We start from the raw sequence: 27,596 nt of genomic DNA on the forward strand, positions 1-27,596 counted from the left end.
GATCTACACCACTTTTCCAAGGCAAGGGGCATTAAAACCATCTTGTTAAGCTACTGCGACCTCCACCACTTCTCCAAGGGGCATTAAAACCGTCTTGTTAAGCTACTGAGACCTCCACCACTTTTCCCAGGGGCATTAAAACTGTCTTGTTAAGCAACTGCGACCTCTACCATTCGTCCAAGGGGCATTGAAACTGTCTTGTTAAGCTACTGCGACCTCCACCATACTTCCAAGGGGCAGTAAAAATGTCTTTTTATTCCACTGCGACCTCCACGTCTCTTCCTAGGGGCATTAAAATCCTCTTGTTAAGCTACTGCGACCTCCATCATTCTACCAAGGGGCATTAAAACTGTCTTGTTAGGCTACTGTGACCTCCACCACTTTTCCAAGGGGCATTAAAACTGTCTTGTTAAGCTACTGCGACCTCCATCATTCTTCCAAGGGGAATTAAAACCGTCTTGTTAAGCTACTGCGACCTCCACCTCTTTTTCCAGGGGCATTGATATTGTCTTTTTATTGCACCATTCTTCCAACGGGCATTGAATTTCCTCCTAATTTTAGTCAGCTTTTGCTTTTCAATGCATAGGAAAACACTAAGGGAGACCCACTCCCCAATAATGAGTAGAAGGTTTTTGTATGCTCTAATCCACGTCTATTTCAAGGGGCATTGCAGTTCCTCATAATTTTTGGAAAGCCTTCTATTCACTGCTTAGGCCAACAGTGCACAGGGGACCCAGTTGCTATAAATGGAAAAAACGGTTCAGTTAAGGCCCTCTGACCTCCATGTCACTTCCAAGAGGCATTGAAGTGCCTCAAAATTTTTGGTAGGCATTGCACTCACTGCATGCCCTATAACTGTGTAGCCAAACCGCTCCTTTTGGTACAGAAACATGTCCTACAAGACATGTGTGGTTGACTGGCCTGAAATTGATGTGAATGGTCCCTATTCCTCCTGCTCTTTCTCCTTTGCCACCACCTCATCCATCATTCATCACCTAACGCTTTGTTTAAACGGGAGTCATAGAACTGGGATAGTAGTGGGAAAACATCCAGCAATCCTCTGAGGAGGTAGGATATGCGCCAAAACGTTGACCACCTCAGGCCTAGCCGCTACTACATACATGTGCTTGCATTCCAAGAAAACAAAGCAGATGCTAACTTCTATCATCATCATCATGCTCCTCACCTTGGCACTCTCAACTCCCCTGATGGAGAAGCCAGGGCCCACCGGAGGAGTCTGGTTCTCTGTTGGACTTGTCCAATGCTGCCCTAAAACAGGCCGGGCTAAGAAAAATGTGTGGGGACTTCCAAGGAGAAATAGGGGTGGCTGGTGACCGTTTATGGACACCCGGCCGCCCTTGACGGCTGGGGACCGTGTGTGGACACCCGGCCGCGGGGCGGCTGTGGACCGAGTATGGACACCCGGCTGCCCCCTGGCGGCTGGGGACCGACTGTGGACACCCGGCCACTGGAAAGGAAGTTCCTTAAAATATTTCACTGGAAAACCATTTCAGTTTCGTTTTTGAATGTTTTATTGTGAGCCCGTAAAAGTGGCTTAATAACTCTGACCACGTTGTTGACAGCAGTGACCTGGGGGTCAGAAATGCTTCTTGGGGCGATCCCCATGCTGTCACCATGTCATTTGAGCACTGTCACTATAGTTTTGGGCACTGTTTAGGCTTTCTACAGACTGCCGGGGGTGCCACCGCAAAATTGCTTGGGACTTCCATAGACTAATATTGGGCTCGTTGCTTGGGTCGAGCACCCAAGTATCACGGCAAGCTCGGCCCGATTTTCGAGCACCCGAGCATTTTAGTGCTGGCTCAATACTAATGCTTATCAATCCACCACAATCTAAAAAAGTTCTGATAAGAGCTCATTAACGCACAGTAAAGTTCATCAAATAGCTACAAAGATCAGATTGTCATCAAACCAATTATATCCACATATTTTAGTCTTTAAGACTCGGGTGAGCATTTCTTAATAGCATGAGCAGCCACTTAATAATGTGAAGGCATGGTGACGTCTCACGTTGGTGGCTGACTTCTTATTTCTGGCAACACATGAGGAGCTTGGGAAACCTGAATTTGATACGGTAATGTCTGGTGTTTGATGATGTGGTCAATTGGACAATTGTTTGATACCGTGACTCCTATCCTAGTTACAACTTTGCAGCACAAAATAACTTAGAGATAGTGTAGGCTTTATAGTAGGGAATGGTTGTGACTAGTAGGGAATTGAGAATGGTTTATGGATCGAAAGTTCTTGTTTCAAAAATATAGATTTTTTTAATTTCATAAAATAATTGTTATCGATTCATGAAAATGTCACATGATTTTGGAATCTTTTTGCGATGACAAATTGAAGAAACCAGTTAATGTATTTCAGGGGTTATTTTTGTGTGCACTTTAGATGTTATCTCACAGAGTGTTGTTCATTTTGGTTTCTTCTTCAACTAAAGCCCTTTATGAGCTGGTGGCTGGATCAGTTTCACATAGGTGATTAGTTGAAAGTTCACATGACCAGTAATATATGTTAGATATTTATTTTTTCACCTCCAGTAAACAAAAAAAAATGATCCTTTTCAAATGGGAGAAAAACAGATGGCAATTTAACAGATTGTTTTTCCATAGACTTCAATGTTAAAAAATGGATCCAGTTGAAATCAGTTTTTTTTCAGGTGGTCAAAAAAGTTGTGTGTACACAACTTTTTTGTCAATGGATTTTCTCAATGGATTGTTGCTGGATCAGTTCTAAAGGATGATTACTGGACATATCTTTTTTGTCTGTCTCAAAAAACTGATTGCAAATGGATCTGTTTTTTTTGACACTGAAGTCTATGGAAAACAGATCCATTAAATAGCCATCTGTTTTTCTTCCATTTGACATAAAAGACTTGAATAAAATGGGTTAAAGCTGCTCTGCCATTGAAAGGATGAGGAGGAGAACAAGAATCCAAGATTACAGTTTATTAGTCAACGTGTTTCGAAGTCTCAAACTTCTTCATCAGGACAAACTACCGTAATCGTAACCTATTTGATTCCAGTCATTTACGTTTCCAGCACTGTGGGTCTGTAGCAGCCTAAGCCTTTTAGTAGTTGTGATTACACACCCGACCAGGTGAGCATGTTTGCACACAATGCTCCCTACTTATTATCTGGATAAGACCCTTTTTTGTCCTTCCAGTTTTCTACTCCTTTTCTTTAATTTGAAATAGAGGAAGCCAAATGAGTATTTCTCTTTGTATCCTGTAATGAGGTATCTAGCTTTTTAGAATTCCCATTATTTGTATTTTCTATTTTGTGATCCAAGCATGAATATTACTATCCAAATATGTCAAACCACTTTCCTAAAATGTTTTGTCAAATCCCACCTATACCCTTTTCCTCTACTTTACCACCTCAACAAAACTAGCTCTGTAGATTTTCTGTGCTAATGGATCAAGAATGGCTAGATACTTTCATGATCAAGTTCCAAAGAGTCTGAAGCACTAACATTTTGAAAAGGTATATTTTAAGGCCTCTTTTAAGAGGTTTCCATGATTTTAGAAAATCCACCCAATGGTAGAAAATGTTATAAGATAAAGAAATGAGCAGTACTTATCTCTTGAAACCTCTTCCATGCCAATGGTCTTTTTTTTCCTGGATTTTGATTGTGAAATGGCCACAGTGTGGATGTGTTACTACACATTTCATGTATACAAACTTTTGTTCCGGCTCATATTTTTGTTTTGCTGTTGTTTTTTTGTGCTTTGTACAGGCAGGTGTGTGGTTCCCCATTATTTAGTTAAGCATGTCGTATATAGCTTTACATGAGTAGGTGTATGAATGGACGAGCCTGGGTCCTGCTATGCCCTTATCTACAGTATGTTGAGGTCGGCTAACACAAGGTGAGTTTTTAATACCAGATATAGGACTGTCCTAATTGGGTATAACTTGTTACATTGGGATGGCTTTTATGCTTTTTTTGATCAAGGTGGTGTTAGCTGGGTCCACTATGTTGTTTCCATTTACTATTGATATTTGCTTGTTTAATTACTTCAGGGTATATGATCATTTTGATTTTTTTCTTGGGTTTTGACTTTCATGATCAAGTTCCAAAAGAGGTTTCCATGATTATAGAACATCTAAAGGTAGGATATTTTATAAGAAAGAAATAAGCAATATTTATCTCTTGAAACCAATGGTCCCCAGCAATACCAAGAGTGATCACATGTCATCCATCTGATACCTGACCATTGAAGTCAATTGGTCTTAAACATCACCATTAAATAAAATCTGTGAATGACAGATGGGAATTTATCACTTCCAGTACCTGAAAGGACCACTAGAGCAACAGCATCAAGGGATCCATGGGGTAAGTGGTAATCATTTATTTAATACCATCACAAGATAGGGCAGATTTTCTAAATTCTTGAAAAACCCAGTTAAGGATATGTGGACACAACATCTTTTTTAGGAAGATTCCACCTGGAATCTGTCTGAAAAAAGTGCGGCAAAATTGCCACAAAAAATAAACACAGTGCACAGCAATAAAAAATCTAAATTGCCTTTTACATGTTCAATCTTCTCAAATTGTGAAGCTACTAAACAATGTTAAATCTTCATGTGGCTACTGTTAGCGAGTCGTCTCTAGATTTAGTCTAAAATTGTAAAGAGATGACGTCAGTGGTGGAAAACTGTTGAAGAACATTCTGCAAACCAGTTTCAGGAAAAAAAACGCCACCGTTTTCTTGATACAACGTTGCCTAAAAAAAACTTAGCAGCTCTGTTGTCGGAAATAAGATGTCATGTGTACATTCACAATCTGTATGTAATATATCAGTTGCAATAGTTCTGATCGCTGATGTTTAACACGTGGCATTTAACTAGCGCCAACTTGTGATGCAACAATTCCGATGCCCATTATTGTCTGTTACTCACTGAAACGAGTTCGCAGGGTACCAACGGGTTGCCATGGCAGGTGAGAAGCTTCTGAATGCCCCTGTCAGCGAAATTTTTAGACTCTCCTAAAGTCCAGCCACAGACTGAACTTTCATAGAAGTTTGTCATTTTTACGATATACTACAATACTTCATTAATGCAGTATATATAAAAGTACAAGTGATAAATGATCACAGGTTCCATTGAAAAGGAAATAAATACAGTAAATAAATACAGTGCAAATTTATAAAAAAAATACAAAAAAACTTTAAAAGTTTAAGAACGAAAATTGAAATGCCAGAATTGCCGCTTTTAGCATCCACACCTGCAATAAAAACTTCATCTAAACAATGTACAAAAAAAAAAGTTAGCTCGTCAAGCAAAATATAAGCCCCCTGTATGTGTTCCTTGAAAGGAAAATTTAAAAAAGTTAAAGTGCTCTGAAAATGGTGACACAAATCAAATTCTTTATACAAAATTTTGAATTTTTTTTGAACGACTAAAATATAAAAAAGAACTATACGACTTTGACAACACAACAAAAAATCTACTGACCTGAAGAATCATGTTCCCTGGTCAACTTTACTGGACATTAACCCATTCACGACATTTGACATATCTATACATCAAGGTCAGATAGGGGTTACCCCGACTATTTAACCCTCTAAATGCTGCGATCGATCACAACATTTAGGAGGCTAGGAGAGGGAGGTGGCTCCCTCTCCCGTCTAGTCGGCACCCCCACGACATCATCGCGAGGTCCCGGTGGTCGTCATGGCGAGTCAAAGTCATCATGTCGACATCCAGGGTTGTCAACGATGGTGGCTTGTTTAGACCATGCCAGGAGCATGGTCTAAGAGGTTTCTGTCAGTGTAATACTGACAGATATAAGGAATTATACCAGCAATCAGAGTAATAAAATTTAAAGTCCCATAGAGGGACTAAATAAAAACAAGTTTAATAAAACTGAAAAAAGATTTTTTTAAAAATAAAAAAAATAGCAAAACAATAAAAAAAAATGTATACCTATAAATATGTATCTTTATGTAAAAACAAAAAGAAACAAATAAAGTACACATATTTGGTATTGTCACGTCCAGAATAAACTGATCTTTAAAATTGTCACACTAGTTAACCCCTTCAGTGAACACAGTAAAAAAAAATTGTGGCAAAAAAACTGTGCGTTTTCATGATACCATAAAAAAAGTAGAACGCTTTTAAAAAGTCAAATGTGAATAAAATGGTATCTTGTCCTACAAAAAACAAGCCCCTATACATCTCCTTCAGCAGACAATTAAAAAAGTTATAGCTCTCAGAATAAAGCAATGCAAAAACAATAATTTTTTTCTACAATAGTTTTTATTTTTTTAAAGCCGCAAAACGTGAAAAAAAATGATATAAATGTGGTAAGATTGTAATTGTACTGACCAAAAGAATAAAGCTGCCTTATCAATTTTACAAAATGATGAATGGCATAAAAAAATCTTCAAAAGACAATTCCTAAATTTCTGTTTTTTGTTCATTCTGCCTCCCAAAAATCGGAATAGAGCGCGATAAAAAAACATTATGTGACCAAAAATGGTACCAATAACAACGTTAACTTGTCCCTCCAAAAACAAGGCCTCACATGACTCTGTCGGAAGAAATACTGAAAAATTATAGCTCTCAAAATATGGGGAGGGAGGATAAGATGGTCCTCCGAGCTGAAGTTGCTTAATGTCCCTAACCTGCTCCTTTTGGGGCAGAAGGGTGCTATAAGGATTATATTAACTCCCACTGTTATGATTTTATTCAGTTTGACCGGAATACCCAAATGCTTTTCTAGGAACTCACATTCCTCTAGACTCAAACTCTAGATATTGTCATGAACCGGGAGCACCATCTTCTTTTCTTATTTCAGTCCTCCAAACATTTCATCTTGGACTGTTTGGGTCATCTCTTCATCCTCAACTTCCATTGTATTTCTCACTACGGCCAGGAGTTCCTCCATATCCTCTGAAGAAAAATAATATTTTTTGGTGTCTTTGTCAAAGCTTTAAATCAGGTTTAATTTTTCTTCCCCCAGCCAATCTTCAGGGATGATCCATGGGCTTCTTCTGAGTCTGAACTATCCTCTTAACTGATCTTAACTACACAAGAGTAGATGGAAGAGGAGGAAGGCAGTGCGATTGACCTCACTGCTCGACGAAATCTAGATAATCTTTTCACCACAGTGCCTGCTGCCTGCAGAACACCCGGATAACCTCTTCATGCCCCTAGGGATAGGATAGGAAGTGGGAAGGGGCTATTTAACCTCTTTGTGTTTCCTGTCCCTATTAATGTGGGGAGGCAACCTCCTGTTGTGCAGTCATGGAGTGTGATGGGAGAAAGCTGGATGCTATAAAACGAAGCAAAATGCTATCTGGCCTTCTTGGGGAAAATGGCCACCGAGAGCTCGATCTGAGCATGCGTCATATCCTGTGGCCATTATCTCATGGCCCACCTCAGGGAAATCAATGCGTAGGGGACTCCACTCGCCGCTGACATCTTGTGAAAGCCAAGGGCCCGCAGCCTCGCACCGCCGGGACACCCCCTTCCCCCCAGCCCTGGGTTCGCAGCATCGCCCCACTCCTGCTGCCACCGGCCTCCTAAATCAGTGACCCTACCTCCTGTGATCTCGCTTCACAGCAGCTGCGCCACTGGTGAGCTACCGTCAAATTATAAGACGCACCCCCATTTTCCTCCCAAATTTTGGGGAAAAAAGTAGGTCTTATAATCCGAAAAAAACGGTATATACAGTACATCTATATATCTATACAAGACAATTATTTGTTATATACTATCAGCGACCAATCCCTACGTAAATCTCAAAGTTCAACACAACAAATTCTTTGGCATTTTCGGTAGCTAGGCTCCCACACATGCACAAGCTCTTTATTCCAGTCGTGTCTCCGGCTGCCGAGTGATAGATGGCTAACACGCAAGCATGTTTATTTTTCAATTAAATTGGGCAGTTTATAGGCGACATTAAAAATGGAAACATTTATGAAATTATTCTTCAAAGTATGATTTTTTTTTTACAAGACTAACACCTGCCATTTTAATAAGGATGTGTAGAGTTTTTATATCACTGTATACATTCCTTCTGTCAACTTTGACCCTTTTTTATTTTTATTTTTTATTTTTTACATATGTGATAGGTAACAGTCTGTCCAATAAAAAGCCTAAAATCTGTATATTCAACAATATATATATGGAGAGAAGTGTCTTCCTTATCGTGAAAGAGGTATTCTTGTAAGAGCAAGGAGATAGCCAAGCATTGCCCTAGTGTTTTCACTTGAAGTCTCATGGATAATCAATGTAGCAGTGATAGGATTACTTGACCATTGCTCCATTTAGGTGAGACACTACAGAGCCTCATTTTTGGGATCAGTGGTGTCAATTTGGTAGGATAGGTGACAGATACTAAAGGCAGCTAGCTAAATTAGTGAAATAAGCAAGACAGCTAGCCCTTTAATAACATCCCCAACCTTGGTGTGGTCAGGGTCTCAGTGCACAATTAAGTCCCCTGAATTACAATCCTCTGAATCTCCTTTCATGATGATTGTTAATGCTTCCTTTAAAGCATTGCTTGAATTGAATCCTTAGCCCTGCACACATAGTCAATGCATGGGCCGAGAAGACACATAGTGTCACAGTGTGCTCACTCTGATCCCTCTCTCCTGTCTGCAGTAGCTGTTCGTTGCATACAGCATCACACATTAGTGGGTGGTCGATGCCGACCAGAGAGAGGTCTTCAGAGCGTGCCTGAAGTGACATTTTTTGGAGCCCAGTGAGCGGCCGAGAATACATACTGTGTAAGTGTGTTCTCACTCTGATCCCTCTCTCCTGTCTGCAGCAGCTGCTCACTGCACACAGCATCACACATTAATGGGTGATCGATGTTGACCAGACAGAGGTCTTCAGAGCGTGCCTGAAGTGACATTTTTTGGAGCCCAGTCAGCGGCCGGGAATACATACTGTGCAAGTGTGTTCTCACTCTGATCCCTCTCTCCTGTGTGCAGCAGCTGCTCACTGCACACAGCATCACACATTATTGGGTGATCGATGTTGACCAGACAGAGGTCTTCAGAGCGTGCCTGAAGTGACATTTTTTGGAGCCCAGTCAGCGGCCGGGAATACATACTGTGTAAGTGTGTTCTCACTCTGATCCCTCTCTCCTGTCTGCAGCAGCTGCTCACTGCACACAGCATCACACATTAATGGGTGATCGATGTTGACCAGAGAGGGGTCTTCAGAGGGTGCCTGTGCTGACATTTTTTGGAGCCCAGTGAGCGGCCGGTAATACATACTGTGTAAGTGTGTTCTCACTCTGATCCTTCTCTCTTGTCTGTATCAACCTCTCACTAATATGTGATCCTGTGAGCAGTGAGCAACTGCTGCAGACAGGAGACAGGGATGTAAATGCATCTGCTCACACTGACACTGTGTGTGTTCTCGGCCCCTGTAGTGTCAGTGTGTGAAGAGCTGAGGATCCAATTCAGACAGCGCTCCAAACCAATGCTGCCAATCAACATTAGAGGAGGTGTTGAGGATTGTTATTAAGGGGCATAATGTTGCTATGAGCCTCTGACCATGCCAGTAATGCACTGAGGTCCCCTCATTTATCTAATAAAATGTTTTTCTTTCATATGAAACAAAATAAGTAAAAAGCCACAGTACACTCTACACTTTTTAGAAGGGCTAAGCCCCCCATATGAATGTATAGTTTAATTAGAATTTTGAGGGTGACAGACTGCCTTTAAAATAACCGTCATATATCCATGGAGGACTTGCTTCATTAGATGTTCTCAGTTCCAGAAATGGTGTCAAGAGTGAATGACGCAGCTATGTTTATCTTGGATTCTATGTACATGTAGGTTAATGCCACCAAGGTAAAAAAAAAAGACTTTGGTGATCCTAGCCAACATTTTATTTCTACAAACATAGAAACAAAGACAGAATGGAGAAAGTTGGTTCTGTATATGCCTTGCACAGTATTATGTATTCCAGGTTCAACCACCTAGAATTGAATGTTACTTTGACCTATTTTTTTTTCAGCACTCTAGGATGATCCATCCTTTGTTCTCTTTTCTTAAAATAGAAGCCAGTGCTTTCCTGCGTGTAGCGAGGACAATTGGAAGGCATACAGTAAATTAGAATGTTTGAGATATGGGATGGGACAATCTCTTGTACTTATATTTAAAAATACAGATCAGATTTATCTGTTGTGTAAGCCATTCATAAAGAAAGCCTGTGAGTCCTACTTCTCCACTCACTCATAGACCAATCCTGTGAGTTTTTCTTCTCCACCCATTCATAGACCAATCTTGTGAGCCCTGCATAATCACAATCCTGTGATTCCCACTTCTCTTCCCTCTCACACACCAATCCTGTGTGTCCTGCTTCCGCCGCCCTCTCATACAATCCTGTGATTCCCACTTCTCTTCCCTCTCATACACCAATCCTGTGCGTCCTGCTTCCGCCGCCCTCTCATACAATCCTGTGATTCCCACTTCTCTTCCCTCTCATACACCAATCCTGTGCGTCCTGCTTCCGCCGCCCTCTCATACAATCCTTTGATTCCCACTTCTCTTCCCTCTCATACACCAATCCTGTGCGTCCTGCTTCCGCCGCCCTCTCATACAATCCTGTGATTCCCACTTCTCTTCCCTCTCATACACCAATCCTGTGCGTCCTGCTTCCGCCGCCCTCTCATACAATCCTGTGATTCCCACTTCTCTTCCCTCTCATACACCAATCCTGTGCGTCCTGCTTCCGCCGCCCTCTCATACAATCCTGTGATTCCCACTTCTCTTCCCTCTCATACACTATTCCTGTGAGTCCTGCATTACCGTCCTCTCATACAATCCTGTGATTCCCACTTCTCTTCCCTCTCATACACCAATCCTGTGAGTCCTGCATTACCGTCCTCTCATACAATTCTGTGATTCCCACTTCTCTTCCCTCTCATACACCAATCCTGTGAGTCCTGCATTACCGTCCTCTCATACAATCCTGTGATTCCCACTTCTCTTCCCTCTCATACACCAATCCTGTGCGTCCTGCTTCCGCCGCCCTCTCATACAATCCTGTGATTCCCACTTCTCTTCCCTCTCATACCCCAATCCTGTGAGTCCTGCTTCCCCCGCCCTCTCATACAATTCTGTGAGCCTCTCTTCTTCATCTTTTCATAGACCAGTCTTGTGAGTCCTGCATCCCCAGCCCAATCATCAGCCAATTCTGTGAGTAACACTTCTTCATCCTCTCATAGATCAATCCTGTGAGTCCTGCATCCCACCCTCTCATACAATTCTGTGAGCCCCACTTCTTTATCCTCTCATAGATGAATCTTGTGAGTCCTACATCCCCCACCCTCTCATACAATCCAGTGATTCCCACTTCTCTTCCCTTTCATACACCAATCCTGTGAGTCCTGCTTCCCCCGCCCTCTCATACAATTCTGTGAGCTTCTCTTCTTCATCTTTTCATAGACCAATCTTGTGAGCCCGTATCCCCTGCCCTCTCATACAATCCTGTGATTCCCACTTCTCTTCCCTTTCATACACCAATCCTGTGAGTCCTGCATCCCACCCTCTCATACAATTCTGTGAGCCCCACTTCTTCATCCTCTCATAGATGAACCTTGTGAGTCCTGCATCCCCCACCCTCTCATACAATCCTGTGATTCCCACTTCTCTTCCCTCTCATACGCCAATCCTGTGAGTCCTGCATTACCGTCCTCTCATAGACCAATCCTGTGAACCTGCATCCACTGTCAACACATAGACCAATTCTGTGAGTACTGCATCCCTGCCCTTTCATAGACCAATCCTGTGAGTCTCATTTCTTTGCACTCTCATAGACAAATCCATGAGTCCAGCTTCTCCACCCATTCATAGACAAATCCATGAGTTCTGCTTCTCTGCCCACTCATAGACAAATCCATGAATTCTGCTTCTCTGCCCACTCATATACAAAGCTTCTCAGTTCAGTCTTGCTTCCTTATACCTACACATTGCTGATTGACAGCTTTTCCTCACTTTTTGGGCACAGTCTTTCATCTTGCAGCATTTAAACAGCAGCCATTGTTTTTATTGTTCCAAAACACATTAAATATAAGATAAAGCCACATTCTAACTATCTTGATTAAAAAGGGTCATCAAGTTTTTGGAAAATCTCTTCCCCCTGGCTGCTGTTTTTTTTTAAAGGAAACAGATTGAGCCTTACTCACCCTCTCTGGGTCCAACACTGAGTCTCTGCCCCTGCTCCAAGTGTCTGGTGTTGTGTACACTGCTGCCTTCATGTCAACTGTTATACATCCAATCAGTGAGCTCCGCGACTATGCTTACATTGACAGCATGACCCACTGAGCTCAGTTATTTCCTGCAGCGTGAAGACTCAGCACTGGACTCGGGAAAGGGGAGTAAATAACCATTTGTTTTTTATTAAACAAACTTCATCAGTGGACAGAGGCTCTCCAAAACTAGAAAATGCCTTTAAAAGCTGACATATGAACCTACAGTCTATACACCTGTAGAATATCCACTGCGCCTCTCAAACATCTTTGCCAAATGTATTATCAAGGAAAGTGCAAACAGAGCATCACCCACAACATCATGGTCGTACTACACAAGCTTGTTTATTTATTATGCATTGCTTATATTGCAGAAAGAGAACATTTCAACTCACCCCTGGATGTAATCCCAGTCCGGCATGGAGCACGGCGTCCTCGCTGCTGCACAGCACCTGGGTCAATGAGGAAGTGAAGATGGATCCAGCTCAAGACACCGGGCAATTAATTAAGATTCAACAATCTATATTGGCAAATCCTTTTAAAAACTTGTAGAAAAGACAAAAAATGGATATCTCTGACGACAAAGCATATATTAAGGAGTGGTACGTATAAAATATTTTGCCATACGCGTTTCGAGTGAAAAACTCTTGAATAGAGATGAGCGTTGTTCTACTCGAACTGTTCGCCAATCTCAAATTCGAGCTGTTTTGGGCGGTGTTCGAGCCGGTCGGCGAACACGAACAATTTGAGAAAAATTCGGCTGTTCGAGGTTATGTTCGATAACTGTTCGTGCACCAAAATCATAACTGGATTTTTTCTCAGTAATGATGAAAATTAATGTTAATACGCAGTTTGAGTGTACAGCGGGGCGGGGGGAGGGGCAGGGGATGGATCTCTGCAGGAACAATGAAGATCTCCATTTTTTTTTCTCTTTCCCGCATTTGCAGTGGGGAGGTGCAATCTGTCAGCCTATCAGCAGCGCACACACGGAGCGAAGTGCTTTTTTTCACACAAGCAAGGGCATGTGTGATTGGCAGTGTATGTCACATGTCCTTGCCCTATAAGACCAAGCCATTTTCCCCGTCGCCACCATTTTCTCACTGCTGCAGCTGCGTGTTAGACGGCACCGCTGTTGCTGTGTGCGCTATACCTTGTTAATTTCAAGCCAATTTTCGCACAAATATACAGATAGCTTGGGAGTAGGGAATAGTTGTGATTGCAGTCCTTTTAAGGACTAGGTTACAGCATTTCCTACGACTTTTATCAGGCAGGTCTGTGCTCTTAAATAGATAGATTGTGGGAGTAAAGACTAATTGTAATTGGAGTCCTTTTCAGGACTAGGTTACATCAGTTCCTATCAGTTTTTGCCAGGCAGGTCTGTGCCAGTGCTGTGCAAGTTTTTTTCACAGCATTTGGCTGAATCTAGCAAAGCTAATCCTTTTTGGCCTATTGCAGAGTGTGTTAGTCAGTGGAGTAGCCTATTTGTGTTGCAAGATATACCACCTGTGTATAGAATACCAATTTTTTTACTGCACCTAGTGAAGTAAAATCTTTTGGGCATAGCATCATTCTATTAGTCCATCTATACTGACCTCCATCAGGTTGCAAACTGAATATATTTTTTTTCTGCATCTAGCTCTGAAAAAATATTTGGGCTTCTAGCAGTGTGTGGGACTTGGTCTATTAGTCCATCTATACTGACCTCCATCAGGTTGCAAATTAAAAATAATTTTTTTCTTCATTTAGCTCTGAAAAAATAATTGGGCTTCTAGCAGTGTGTGGGACTTGTTCTATTAGACCTTCTATACTGACCTCCAGCAGGTTGCAAATTGAATATAATTTTTTTCTGCATCTAGCTCTGAAAAAATATTTGGGCTTCTAGCGGTGTGTGGGACTTGGTCTATTAGTCCATCTATACTGACCTCCATCAGGTTGCAAATTAAAAATAATTTTTTTCTGCATCTAGCTCTGAAAAAATATTTGGGCTTCTAGCAGTGTGTGGGACTTGGTCTATTAGTCCATCTATACTGACCTCCATCAGGTTGCAAATTAAAAATAATTTTTTTCTTCATTTATCTCTGAAAAAATATTTGGGCTTCTAACAGCGTGTGGGACTTGTTCTATTAGTCCATCTATACTGACCTCCATCAGGTTGCAAATTAAAAATAATTTTTTTCTGCATCTAGCTCTGAAAAAATATTTGGGCTTCTAGCAGTGTGTGGGACTTGGTCTATTAGTCCATCTATACTGACCTCCATCAGGTTGCAAATTAAAAATAATTTTTTTCTGCATCTAACCCAGCCAATAGTTTTGGCCTAATACCACAGTTTGGCCACTCAGCTCTGCTCGGTTACCATCCATTGTTTTTTTGTGCAAACAACTCCAGAGTTGTGAATTAGTTAACCACCAAAATGAGTGGAAAAAGGCCTGCTGCTGGTGGAAAGGGGAATAGGCGTGTTGGGAAGGGGAAAAAAGGTTGTGTCCGTGGGGTAGGTGCAGAAGAAAGACCATCTTCCAGCCAAACTAAAATGTCTACTTCTTTTAGCGGACAATGTGATAAGATCCCTTTCTTACGGCCACGCCAATCGCTACAAATTCCAGATGAGGCACAAAAACAGCAGGTGCTTCAACGGATATCAAGTGCTCCTTTAAGTGGGCTCTCCTCCACATCAACTTCAACATCACAAATACTCCAGTCCTCAAAGGTGTCACCCAAATCGCACTTGCTTCCTCACAGCTCCCAAATCTCCAGCTGCCCGTCTGAGTATGAGGTAGAACAGATGGTTGAGTCTGCAGAGCTGTTTACTCATACTATAACCTGGGAATCAGAGGTCGACTCCAGCGCTTCTGTGAATCCAGACGAGGAAATGATCTGCACTGATGCCCAGAATCTTTATGAGTCGGATCCAGGACTAGACGCAGAAGGTTCTGACCATAATGTAGACCCTCATTCCCAAACTGTAACTCCTGTTGGTGGAGACAATGAGGAAGACGATGATAAGACTCAAATACCTGATTGGAGCGACAACTTTAGTTTTTTGTCAGGGCAGGAACAGGTTGGCTCTGAGGACGACGGGTGTGATAACGCACAGGGTGATGATGATGAGGTCGGAGATCCCACTTACTGTCAACCCACAGTCAGCCAAGAGATGAGGTCAGCAGAGGAGGTGGAGGAAGATGCTAGTGACGACGAGGTCAGGTTGCGCCTTCCTGGACAGAGACGTAGTACTGGAAGCACGTCAACAACTGCATCCTCAAACACAACTCTGCCTCTCACCACAAGTCGTGGTGGCTCTTCAGGTCGCATGGGTGCTAAGCCTTGCATAGCCTGGGCATATTTTCAGATCGATAAAGATGACCCAACTCGTGTTATCTGTAACATTTGTCAGCAAAAGCTAAGTAGAGGCCAAAAAATACATAGTTTGAGTACTTCATGCATGAACCGGCACATGGACATGAAGCATAAGTTGCAGTGGGAAGCTCAGTGTGCTACAATGCGGTCTAGCCGGCCGGGCCAACCACCGTCTGCCATATCTTGTGCATCCGCGGACTCTTCATCCTCTGTGACTGGTGGGACAGCAGTCACACCTGTTTTGGGGCGCAGACCTGCCACCTCTTTACCCGCAACAGCCAGCGTGATTGGCAGGTCATCATTTTCTTTGGAGGTGGTAACACCAGCTGGTCTTGAGCGCTGTCCGACATCGATAGCACCACCTTTGGATCAAGGCAACCTAACATGTCCGCCTGCATCTTCCTCACAGACCGGCAGTTTGCCGGGGACACCCTTATCAACCCCGTCTAAGCACAATAGCCAGCCCTCGGTCCCTCAGATGTGGACAAGTAAAAGACCATTTCCTCCTAGCCATGAGAAAGCTAAGAGGTTGAAGTTCACCATCTGCAAGCTCTTGGCTACAGAAATGCTGCCTTTCCGCCTGGTGGACACAGAGGATTTTCGAGACCTTATGTCCGTCGCAGTGCCCCAGTACCAGATGCCCAGTCGGCACTACTTCTCAAAGAAAGGTGTGCCTGCGCTCCACCAGCATGTCGCACACAACATCACCGCTTCTTTGAGAAACTCTGTGTGTGACAGGGTGCATTTCACCACAGACACTTGGACGAGTAGGCATGGACAGGGGCGTTACATGTCGCTGACTGGGCACTGGGTAACTATGGTGACAGCAGGACAAGGGGCTGCTGTCCAAGTCTTGCCGTCCCCACGAGTTGTGCGTCAATCCTCTTTATGTCATTTTTCCTCCACTGCTTCTGCCTCCTCAACCTCCTCTCGGTCTTCCACCTGCACCCAAAGCCTGTCTGGTCATGCCACAAGCTTTCTAACTGCGCAGAAGGGATCCTGCACACCTCCTTACTATGCTGGCAGTAGGGCTCAACGTCATCAGGCGGTTTTTACATTGAAATGTCTGGGAAATGTGAGTCACACAGCTGAGGAGTTATGGTCAGCTCTGGAGAACCAATTTCATGAATGGTTGTCTCCACTGGACCTGAAACCAGGGAAGGCCGTGTGCGACAATGCTGCAAACCTGGGTGCGGCCCTTCGCCGGGGCAATGTCACACACGTGCCTTGTATGGCTCACGTGTTGAACCTGGTTGTCCAGCAATTTTTAGCCCACTATCCCAGACTAGATGGCCTTCTGCAGAGGGCACGGTCGCTGTGTGCTCACTTCCGCCGTTCGCATCCCGCAGCTCAGCGACTTACATCTCTACAGAAGTCGTTGGGCCTGCCACTTCACCGGCTAAAATGCGATGTGCCTACCCGGTGGAATTCAACTCTGCACATGTTGCAGCGACTGTGGCAGCACCGACAAGCCCTGGTGCAATACGTTCTGACGTATAGCCTGGGCCAACGAGATTCAGAGGTGGGGCAAATCACGCTGGAGGAGTGGTCTCAGATCAGGGACCTATGCACCCTTCTGCACAGTTTTGAAATGGCGACGAAGATGTTTAGTGCTGAAGATGCCATTATCAGCATGACTATTCCGGTGATTTACATGCTGGAGCACATGTTAAACAGAATTCGGAGTCAGGTGGTGGCACAAGAGGAGGTGGAGGAAGTAGAGGAGGAGGAGTTGTATGCGAAAGGGCTAACATCTGCAAGGTCCAGACGGTCGGCAGCACCAAGGCGGCAGGCATGTGAGGGTGGGGGAGATGATTTTACCAGGGCGCATGGTAGCAGCCAAACTAGTGAGGAAGGTGCAGGAGCCCAGGAAGAAGTGGAGGACGAACTGATGGAAGACTCATCAGATGAGGGAGACCTTGATCACATTTCTGTTGTGCGAGGTTGGGGGGAGAGGACAGAGGAAGGAAGCATGATTGCTACCTCGCCACCAACACAACAGGGACTTGGTGCTCCTGGATGCGCAACACACATGAGTGCCTTCTTGCTGCACTACCTGCAACATGACCCTCGAATTGTGAGAATTAGAAATAATCCTGACTACTGGGTTGCCACACTGTTAGATCCCCGGTACAAAAGTAAATTTGCAGAAATTATTCCTGCCATAGAAAGGGATGCACGCATGCAGGAGTATCAGCAGAGACTGTTGCAGAATCTTACATGTGCTTTTCCACAAAATACCAGTGGTGCACGTAGTGAATCTCACAGTTCCAACTTGCCAACCGTGGGACCGTCAAGTGTTCAGCACTCAAACCGTAACAGAACCACAGTATCTGCTGGTAACATCAATTTTGCGGAATCATTTCACCACTTTTTTAGCCCATCCTTTGCAAGGCCACAGGAGACAAGAAGTCTGACACATAGTCAACGCCTAGAGACGATGGTACAGGAGTATCTCCAAGTAAACATTGAAGCCACGACTGTGTCACTGGACCCTTGCTCTTTTTGGGCTTCCAATCTGGATAAATGGCCGGAGCTAGCCACTTACGCCTTGGAGATCTTGTCATGCCCCGCAGCCAGCGTTCTGTCTGAACGTGTGTTCAGCGCTGCTGGTGGTGTGCTGACAGATAAGCGCACGCGGCTCTCCACTGATAATGTAGACAGACTCACGTTCATAAAGATGAACAAATCATGGATCCGAAACGACTTTTCTACCCCTGTGTCATCCTGGGGAGAGTAAAAGCTTGATGATTGGTTAAAATCACCCTACCAACCGTTTTAAGCTTTCAAATTACTAATCATGTTTATCTGTATCTTGACTGGAAAATAATTTGGGCTTTGTAGCAGTGTGCAGCACTGATCCTATTAGGCCATCTATAATAAGCTTCACCAGATTTAAAATTAAAAATAATTTTTAGCTGCATCTAGCCCGGAAAATAATTTTGGGGCTCCGAGATGCGCAAGACACATAAGTGCCTTCTTGCTGCACTACCTGCAGCATGACCCTCATATTGTCAGAATTCGAAGTAATCATGACTACTGGGTTGCCACACTCTTAGATCCCCCAAACTTTTCGATCAACCTTTTCATTTTAATAAAGACCAAAAAAATGGTCATTTTTGAAATTATAAGCATTAGCAGGTTGTTAAAAACTGAAATCAAACAGTTTTCAACTCAAAACTTTATTCTAGGTGATGTTACATTTTCACATAGGACCCCTTGTTCGAAAGGAGCTTCTGAACTCTCTCGTCCATTGAATTTGTCAGGTTTTGGATGGTTTCTGCTTCAATTGTTTTGCATGAGGACAGAATACCCTCCCAGAGCTGTTGCTTAGATGTGAACTGCCTCCCGCCATCATAGACACTCCTTTTAATGATGCTCCAAAGGTTCTGAATGGGGTAGAGGTCAGGGGAGCATGGGGGTCACACCATAAGTTTGTCCCCTTTTATGCCCATATCAGCCAGAGATGCAGATGTTTTATGTGCAGCATGAGATGGTGCATTATCATGCAGAAAAATGATCTTGCTGTGAAATACACGGTTCTTCTTCTTGAACCATGGCAGGAAGTGCTGTTTGAGAAAATCCACATACATTATGGAGTTCATCTTTAGCGCCTTCAGGGATCCTAAAGGGGCCGACAATCTCTCTCCCCATGATTCCAGCCCAAAACATTACTCCACCTCCTCCTTGTTGGCGCTGTAGCCGTGTTTGCGTGGGGTGTCCATCAACCAGCCATCCTCCACTCCATTCATCTGGACCATCGAGCGCTGCACGGCACTCATCCGTGAACAAAACAGTTTTGAAATCAGTCTTCATGTAATGTTTGGCCCACTGGAGCCGTTTCTGCTTGTGTGAAGTGGATAGAGGAGGTCGACAGGATGGCATATGCACAGCTGCAAACCTCTGAAGGACCCTGCATCTTGTTGTTCGGGGGACGTTGGAGGCACAAGCAGCTTCAAAAACTTGTCTGCTGCTATGACAAGGCTTTTTTGCCGCTGCTGTTTCAACCTGACGTAATTGCCTGTAGGAAAGAGTCCTCAATTTGCCCTTATCAGCACGCACACGTGTGTACTGTGAATCAGCTACATACTTCTTGATTGCCAAGACACTTCATCCTGATCATCGCACAATGTTGATTGTAGTCATGCCTTGACCTAAACACTCCACAATTTGTTGCTTCTCAGCAGCCGACACATCCTTTTTCTTTCCCATTTTGGCAGAAAATGTAGGCTGCTTAATAATGTGAGACAGCCTTCTTAAGTAGTCTTGCCTTTCATTGGACACACCTGCCAAACTAATTAGCACAGGTGTCTGCAATTGCTTACAGTGATATAAAGAGCCCTGACACACATCACCATCAATGAGTTTAACTGACAAACAAACAAATTCTTCCCTTATCACTCCTAAACACTTTTTGCATAATAATTTGGAACGCGGTGTACATGTGCTTTTCCACAAAACACCAGTGGTTCACGTAGTGAATCTTACAGTTCTAACTTGCCAACCGTGGTCTGTATGGAATTGTTCAATAAAGAGCCCAAAATTAAGATAACATAGATGGGAGAGGTCTCTATGAATAGGAATTCCTAAGTATTTGATACCCTGTGAGGGCCAGGCAAAGGGAAAGTTGGACTGGATGGAATCCTATATGGATTTAGGGAGGGAGACATCGAGGGCCTCAGACTTCGCTGCATTGATTTTAAAATTTTACCATGTAACAAAGTGATCTATTTCAGCCATAACAGCAGGGATGGATATATGTGATTGAGTGATATATACTAGGACATCATCAGCAAATAGAGAGCACTTGTACTCGGTGCCTCCCACCTCAATCCACCTAATATTGGGGTTATGGCGAATTGATGAGAGCAGGTGCTCCGTCACTAGGATGTATAAGAGAGGGGACAGAGGACATCCCTGCCTTGTCCCATTGGTGATTGTGAAAGGTGATGAAAATGTTCTGACGCACCCCCTGGGCCTTGGGACACCCGGAGCCGGACCCTTTTTGGTGGATGCTGGTGGTTGTAGTCTTCGTGGCGGCGATCCGGTTCCGTGGCTCAGGGCGGTCAAACCAGTGGCGGAACTATTTATGTGGTTTTGATGTTTAAATGTCCGACTACGCCACCCGTGGATTGCGGTCAGAGTGAACCGCCGCTACAGGGCAGACCGCTAAGGCTGGTGTTGTGGGTGCAGCAGAGCGTAGCATAACTCCCCACGGGAGGAGTATAGCCTCAGGGCAGTGTATGCGGAGGATGGGGGTGATGGTGCAGGGCAGCAGCAGTAACGACACGGAGTCAGTGATGCAGTTCAGGGCCTTTACTCACAGTTCTTATTATCCAGACCACGTCTGCAGGTAACGGCTGCCCACGTCGTACTCTGCTCACCAGGTGAGGGGCTCAGACAACTCCCAGATAACTTTGGAGCGCTTCACAGGACCCCCTTTGTGTGTCCTTTGTCTGACCTTTCTTACCAACACTTCTGTCCGGCTGCCTCGGGCCTCCTCTTGGTAAACTTGGCGCCAGTTTCCCTGACCCTATGTGGTGCCTTCCTAGCGGGTGGAGCAAGGGGCTGCGCCACATAAAATGTCAGAGCCTCCGGTTTCTAGCTGAGGGTCGTTTCCTGCCTCCACTAGTTCGGGGACCGGTCTCCCCCTTTGGCCTGACCCCTCCACGCAGGTGGATTCGGGCGTGCGGTGGCGACTCGCCCGTCCGCACCCCTGGGATCCCTTCATTCCTCGTTCCTGGAGCCTTCTCCGCTCCTCTTCCTTCCTTCTCCCTCTTGCAGGCCTGGGCCTCTGTTACTAGGCCCGCCTCCGGAGCAGAGCTCATGCAGAGCCCCTGCTCCCTGCCACTTCTGCTCAGACTTCTCTGCACTGAACTAAGATGGTGCCCACCTTTTATACTCCCTTCTCAATGCACCCAGGAACTGCTTCCTCCCTGCTCCTGCACTGCAGGGTTTCCCTTCCTCAGTGTTCCCTCCCCCCACTCCAGCCAGGGACAGGGACTGTCGTGCCCATCTCAGGGGCATATTGGTCGCCCTGCCCCACGGCAATGTGGTGTAATGCATGCAGGTGTCGGGTCCTGATCCACACTCCATCCTTATCTGAGAGTGAGATATCACACCTCTGGGTGAGGTGCAATACGTCTGTAGCAACCGAGCCCTCGGTGCTACAGTTCCATTTATCTTCAGCCTAGGTGACGTATTGTGATACAGGGCCGTGATTTTGGCTATAAAAGGGTCCCCTAGACCCCTACCCCAAGCTTTTTAAGAGAATCATATATGGCGTGCCAGGAGACTCTATGGAATGCTTTCTCAGCATCCAACGAGAGTATCTACTTACAAATTTTTAACTGCATCTAGCCCAGGAAATACTTTGTGCCTAGTAGCAGTGTCTGCTAGTCAGCGGATTATCCCGGCTGTTAAGCAAGCTACACCACCTGTAGTTTGGACACTTAATTTTTTCAAAGGAAATGCTTCGGGACCACGGGATACTTAGTGAAGAGCATCAGGAGGCACCCCAAGGCATAGGGGCTGGGACTGGCACTAGGATGCCTTGCGGTGGACAGCCGAGCTCGATCCTTATAAAAGCTTTTTAACTGCAGCAGCTTTAGTGGACGCTACTGGAGCTGGAATTACGCGGCTGCTGGCATGAGACTTGCCCTCCAATAGATCCTTGTAAATGGATTTAAAGTGTATTCATTCAAATTAGAGGGACAATTTAAATTAAAAAGCTTAGAGCTGCCTCCACCACAGGGGGGCTCTCTCGACCCACCAGCGGACAGGCACCAGTATTGGGAGAGGGGGGCTGGCCGTCAGGGTTCACCGCGGCTCTGGCACAAACCCGGCGACACGGAGGTGGCACGGGCAGGAGCGGACTGGCCGTCTCGGCTTCTCACTTTTTGGATTTTAGAAGGGCATGACATGCCTATATCTGTGTCTCCCCCTCCTTTTACTCCTCCACCTCTTTTCTTTTCGCATGACTATATGTACTTGTCACTTTTCCATGTGTTAGTTGTGTCTTCTGAGCAGTTTGTCAGCTTTTGGACACCTTTGAAGGTGTTTTCTATGTGTTTCTATGTGTTTTTGTTTGCCTGCCATTGGTTTTAACGGTGTTCGAAGGTGTTCGACGAACAGTTCGACGAACAGTTCGGCGAACACACGGGTGTTCGACGAACCGAACCGAACTCGAACACTACGGGGGTGGCTCAACACTACTCTTGAACACTGGCTAGTGTTCATTGCTTATATTGCACCATCATATTCCATAGCGCTTTATAGATATTATCATCACTGTCCCCATGGGTGCTCACAAAACAACGAGCCAGACTATAAGCTCAGATACATGCAAGGTGTAAGACCTTGGTCACTCTGTGGCCATTTCACAAACAAAATCCCACCCCCCCCAAAAAAAATGAGCATATAACTATAGAGCAGGTAAGTACGTAAATGGTACAGTACATGTAAATAACATAAGGTACTACCCATAGTGACAAGGGTATCGGGAAGGCCCTAACATGTCTTTGGCATTAAGAACTTATCATGTGTCAAACAACATCTATATGAATAAGAGCAGAGCAGAACAGGGCCACAACTGAGACACCCAACCATGGGAAGCTATAGAGATTAAATACTTAGACACCCATCCTGGCATGGTCCTCCTCTCTGAGCTCGGTCAGGGTCCTGTCCTGCTGTGCCCTTATTCACATTGATGTTGTTTGATACATGGTAAGATTTTAATACTAGAGACAGGTTAGGACCGTCCCGATGGGTTCACCTTGTCGTGGTGGGATGGATTTTATGTTTTTCTTTTTTTAACTAAATAGCGTTAACTAAGTACCCTGTATTATTTACAGTATATGCAATATTAGTATTTAATTTCTGGCTCCATAACTCATCATCCACTACTGCTAAAAACATGAGACTTCCATCATATAGACAATCATCTTGGATATCTCATATATGAATTTTACTTGCAACTATTTAGCATATGATTAGTTATACAGAGTCTTGTCATGTCACTGCATTGTTAGGCTATGCTCCCACATGTGTTTTTTTTCAGTCAGAAATCTGCAGCAAAACTGATCTCTGGCAGGAAATCAGCTGCGTCAAATCTGCATGTTTTGCTGTTTTTTTTTTGCTGTGTTTTTGATGTGTTTTTTCCAGCATTTTTTCACTGTCCTTCTGTCTCTATTTATGCATGTACATAAAGTTCTGTAAAAAAAAAGAACCCCTTTTTTGCTCTCAAAAACGCTGAAAAAAATGTACCTGCGTTTTTTGGTGTTTTTTTTCAGCTGAAAAAACACTGAAAGAAGTGACATGCTCTATTTTCCAAAAACCCAGCCAAGGCACAAAATACGCAATGAAAAAAAAAAACCAAGATGTGTGAACAGAGAATTCTGGTTTCTCATTGACTTTGCTGTTACTGCAAATCGCAGCTGAAAATTTGCATGAAAATCTGCAGCAAAATGCGCTGCAAAACACAACGTATGGGAACATAGCCTTACTGTTTTGCTCCTAAAATTATAAATTCTAATTTTTATTATTTTGTAAATCCACCTTTGGTTTTTACCACTGCCTGAATCCTTTTGGACATGTTCTTGATAAGATTCAAGCATGTCTCGACCAAAATCTGATCCAAGGTCTCTTCTACATGTTCCCAAAGTTGGTGCCTGAAAGTCAAAAGTTCAAAACATTCTTTCTATTTTGCTCGTTAGTGTATTTACTTGCTGTAGGGAATATGCTCATTTTATTTATTTTTTGTCTTTTTCTTTGGGTGTTTTCACATTGCGATCTGTGTCCCCGTCGGGGCGTACGTCCTAAGATTCCCCGCAAAACGGGGTCTGAGCATATGCTGTGAGGATGGCCATAGACAGCAATGGTGACAGCAGAGCAGACTTGAGCTCTGCCGTGCACTTTTTTTCGGGCGTATGCTCCCACCGGAGGTGGACACTCAGTCATAGGCTGCTGCGTCTGAGTGTCCACCTCCTGTGGGCGTACACTCCCGAAAAAAGTGCACGGCAGATCACACGTTCACTCCGCCGTCACCTCATACGTCCAGACCCCGTTTTGCGGAGAATTTTAGGACGTATGCCCCAGCGGGGACACAGAGCGCTATGTGAAGGCACCCTTAGGTATGTTTGCAGTATGTATCCTTGCGGACACATAGTTCTGAATAGAAGCTCTATACTCAAACCAGTAAGAGATTTTATAAAGCCCATTTAAAACAGCGATAAAAATCACGTAACATTATATATCATACGAGGTATTTCGACCAAGGTTCATGTTGCAAATATCTTTATCAAAACAAGAAGAAGGTTTCAGAAATTTCACAAATTCGACCTTTTGCAGTAGAATCGATTCTACGACGTAAACGGCTGATGTATTACACTACATGACTCCAACATTGTTAGCAATGTACTTCCGTGGAGATGCGTAAACATATACATAATCTTATCTGTAGACGTCAATGTACACCATGACTTATAAATCTGTGTCCTGTAAATTGGATAATTATTGATTTCAAGAATGTTGGACTTTCAAAAGGGCATACGCACTACAGAGGAATTACTATGTAGTCAACAAACGGGGAACCCAGCTCTGCCCTATCCCTCTTTCCTATGTAAGAATCTCTCAGGGGGCCCCTTATCCACAATCTCATTACTAATAAAAAAAAGTTCACCTGATGGCCCAAACCTATGCCTTAAAGGAGATGTCCACACTTGGGGACAATTATTTTTTTCTGAATGTAATTGGGACCAAAATACATATAACTTTTTCTATTAGGTTTAATTCTACATTTTTGCACCATTTTCCTTCTATGTTAATTGCTGATTTCAGCATGCATTGACTGAGATTCCGCTATAGTGTCCTGATGGGGAGGTTGTTGTAACTTTTAAACTGTCTTTTTTTGAGCTTCCCTCATTGCCAAAGATCACATCAAAATTCAATGTGCAGGAAAACAAGGAAAAAATACATTTTTGCTGAAAGATGCAATATTTTTAATTAAAATCAATTGCAAACATTTTCTTTAGTCCCAACTACAAGCATTTAAGTGTAAAAAAAAGTTTCCCCAAGGGGGAAAGACCCCTTTAACTTAAAATGAGAACCCCTCTTCCTTATCATACAGTCTCATATAAAAAACGTTGAAGTTGGGTGCAACGCGTATGAAAAAAAGACCTGGCTGACCCATCGATGGTCACCATGAATGGTCATTTCAAATCTAAGTAATGTATTAAATTGTATATACATGCAGTATGTGTATTTATATTCTTCATGTGTAATTGTGTTGCACGCTGTGCTGTAGCCCCAAGTCAATCTAATCTAATATTTTACCTTAAAATGTAATAGGCACTGTGATCTACTAACAAGTTAGACTTTGATTCCTCCCTGTTAACGATGATTGGCTTTTATCTGTCTTTACATGTTTTGTACATTTTACGTCAGATGTTTCTTTGAATTCTATAATCTTATCTGGTCAACCACATTTACATGCATAGTTGGGAGTAAAGGTTAAGGTAATTTTTTTAAATGCATTGTATAGCAAGGATACAACATACATTTTTATATGCCTGGGCAACAAATACCTCCAAGTGCTTCTGGTTGGCTTCTTTTTGGAGCCTTGAATAAAGAGGTGTCCACTAGTGTTGAGCCACCCCCGTAGTGTTCGAGTTCGGTTCGGTTCGTCGAACACCCGTGTGTTCGCCGAACTGTTCGTCGAACACCTTCGAACACCGTTAAAACCAATGGCAGGCAAACAAAAACACATAGAAACACATAGAAAACACCTTCAAAGGTGTCCAAAAGCTGACAAACTGCTCAGAAGACACAACTAACACATGGAAAAGTGACAAGTACATATAGTCATGCGAAAAGAAAAGAGGTGGAGGAGTAAAAGGAGGGGGAGACACAGATATAGGCATGTCATGCCCTTCTAAAATCCAAAAAGTGAGAAGCCGACACGTTCAGTCCGCTCCTGCCCGTGCCACCTCCGTGTCGCCGGGTTTGTGCCAGAGCCGCGGTGAACCCTGACGGCCAGCCCCCCTCTCCCAATACTGGTGCCTGTCCGCTGGTGGGTCGAGCGAGCCCCCCTGTGGTGGAGGCAGCTCTAAGCTTTTTAATTTAAATTGTCTCTCTAATTTGAATGAATACACTTTAAATCCATTTACAAGGATCTATTGGAGGGCAAGTCTCATGCCAGCAGCCGCGTAATTTCAGCTCCAGTAGCGTCCACTAAAGCTGCTGCAGTTAAAAAGCTTTTATAAGGATCGAGCTCGGCTGTCCACCGCAAGGCATCCTACTGCCAGTCCCAGCCCCTATGCCTTGGGGTGCCTCCTGATGCTCTTCACTGAGTATCCCGTGGTCCCGAAGCATTTCCTTTGAAAAAATTAAGTGTCCAAACTACAGGTGGTGTAGCTTGCTTAACAGCCGGGATAATCCGCTGACTAGCAGACACTGCTACAAGGCATAAAGTATTTCCTGTGCTAGATGCAGTTCAAAATTTTTAATTAGATACTCTCATTGGATGCTGACAAAGCATTCCATAGAGTCTCCTGGCACGCCATATATGAATCTCTTAAAAAGCTTGGGGTAGGGGTCTAGGGGACCCTTTTATATCCAAAATCACGGCCCTGTATCACAATATGTCACCTAGGCTGAAGATAAATGGAACTGTAGCACCCTGAGGGCTCGGTTGCTACAGAGGTATTGCACCTCACCCAGTGGTGTGATATCTCACTCTCAGGTAAGGATGGAGTGTGGATCAGGACCCGACACCTGCATGCATTACACCACATTGCCGTGGGGCAGGACGACCAATATGCCTCTGAGATGGGCACGACAGTCCCTGTCCCTGGCTGGAGTGGGGGGAGGGAACACTGAGGAAGGGGAACCCTGTAGTGCAGGAGCAGGGAGGAAGCAGTTCCTGGGTGCATTGAGAAGGGAGTATAAAAGGTGGGCACCATCTTAGTTCAGTGCAGAGAAGTCTGAGCAGAAGTGGCAGGGAGCAGGG

The 27,596-nt window shown here is 44.0% G+C and overlaps 1 long non-coding RNA gene across 1 annotated transcript in view; it reads left to right on the forward strand.

The window, feature by feature from the left end:
• LOC141167067 (uncharacterized) overlaps positions 1–27,596 on the forward strand; it is an 82,918-nt gene that overhangs the window by 17,907 nt on the left and 37,415 nt on the right. Inside the window, exon 2 of the long non-coding RNA XR_012251383.1 lies at positions 12,612–12,839. This is a non-coding gene — a long non-coding RNA (uncharacterized lncRNA). The remainder of the gene's footprint in view (positions 1–12,611; positions 12,840–27,596) is intronic.

Source organism: Phyllobates terribilis, unplaced genomic scaffold, assembly GCF_046119375.1.
Source record: "Phyllobates terribilis strain yellow unplaced genomic scaffold, ASM4611937v1 Scaffold_11__3_contigs__length_659146591, whole genome shotgun sequence".
Classification (NCBI taxonomy): Eukaryota; Metazoa; Chordata; class Amphibia; order Anura; family Dendrobatidae; genus Phyllobates; species Phyllobates terribilis.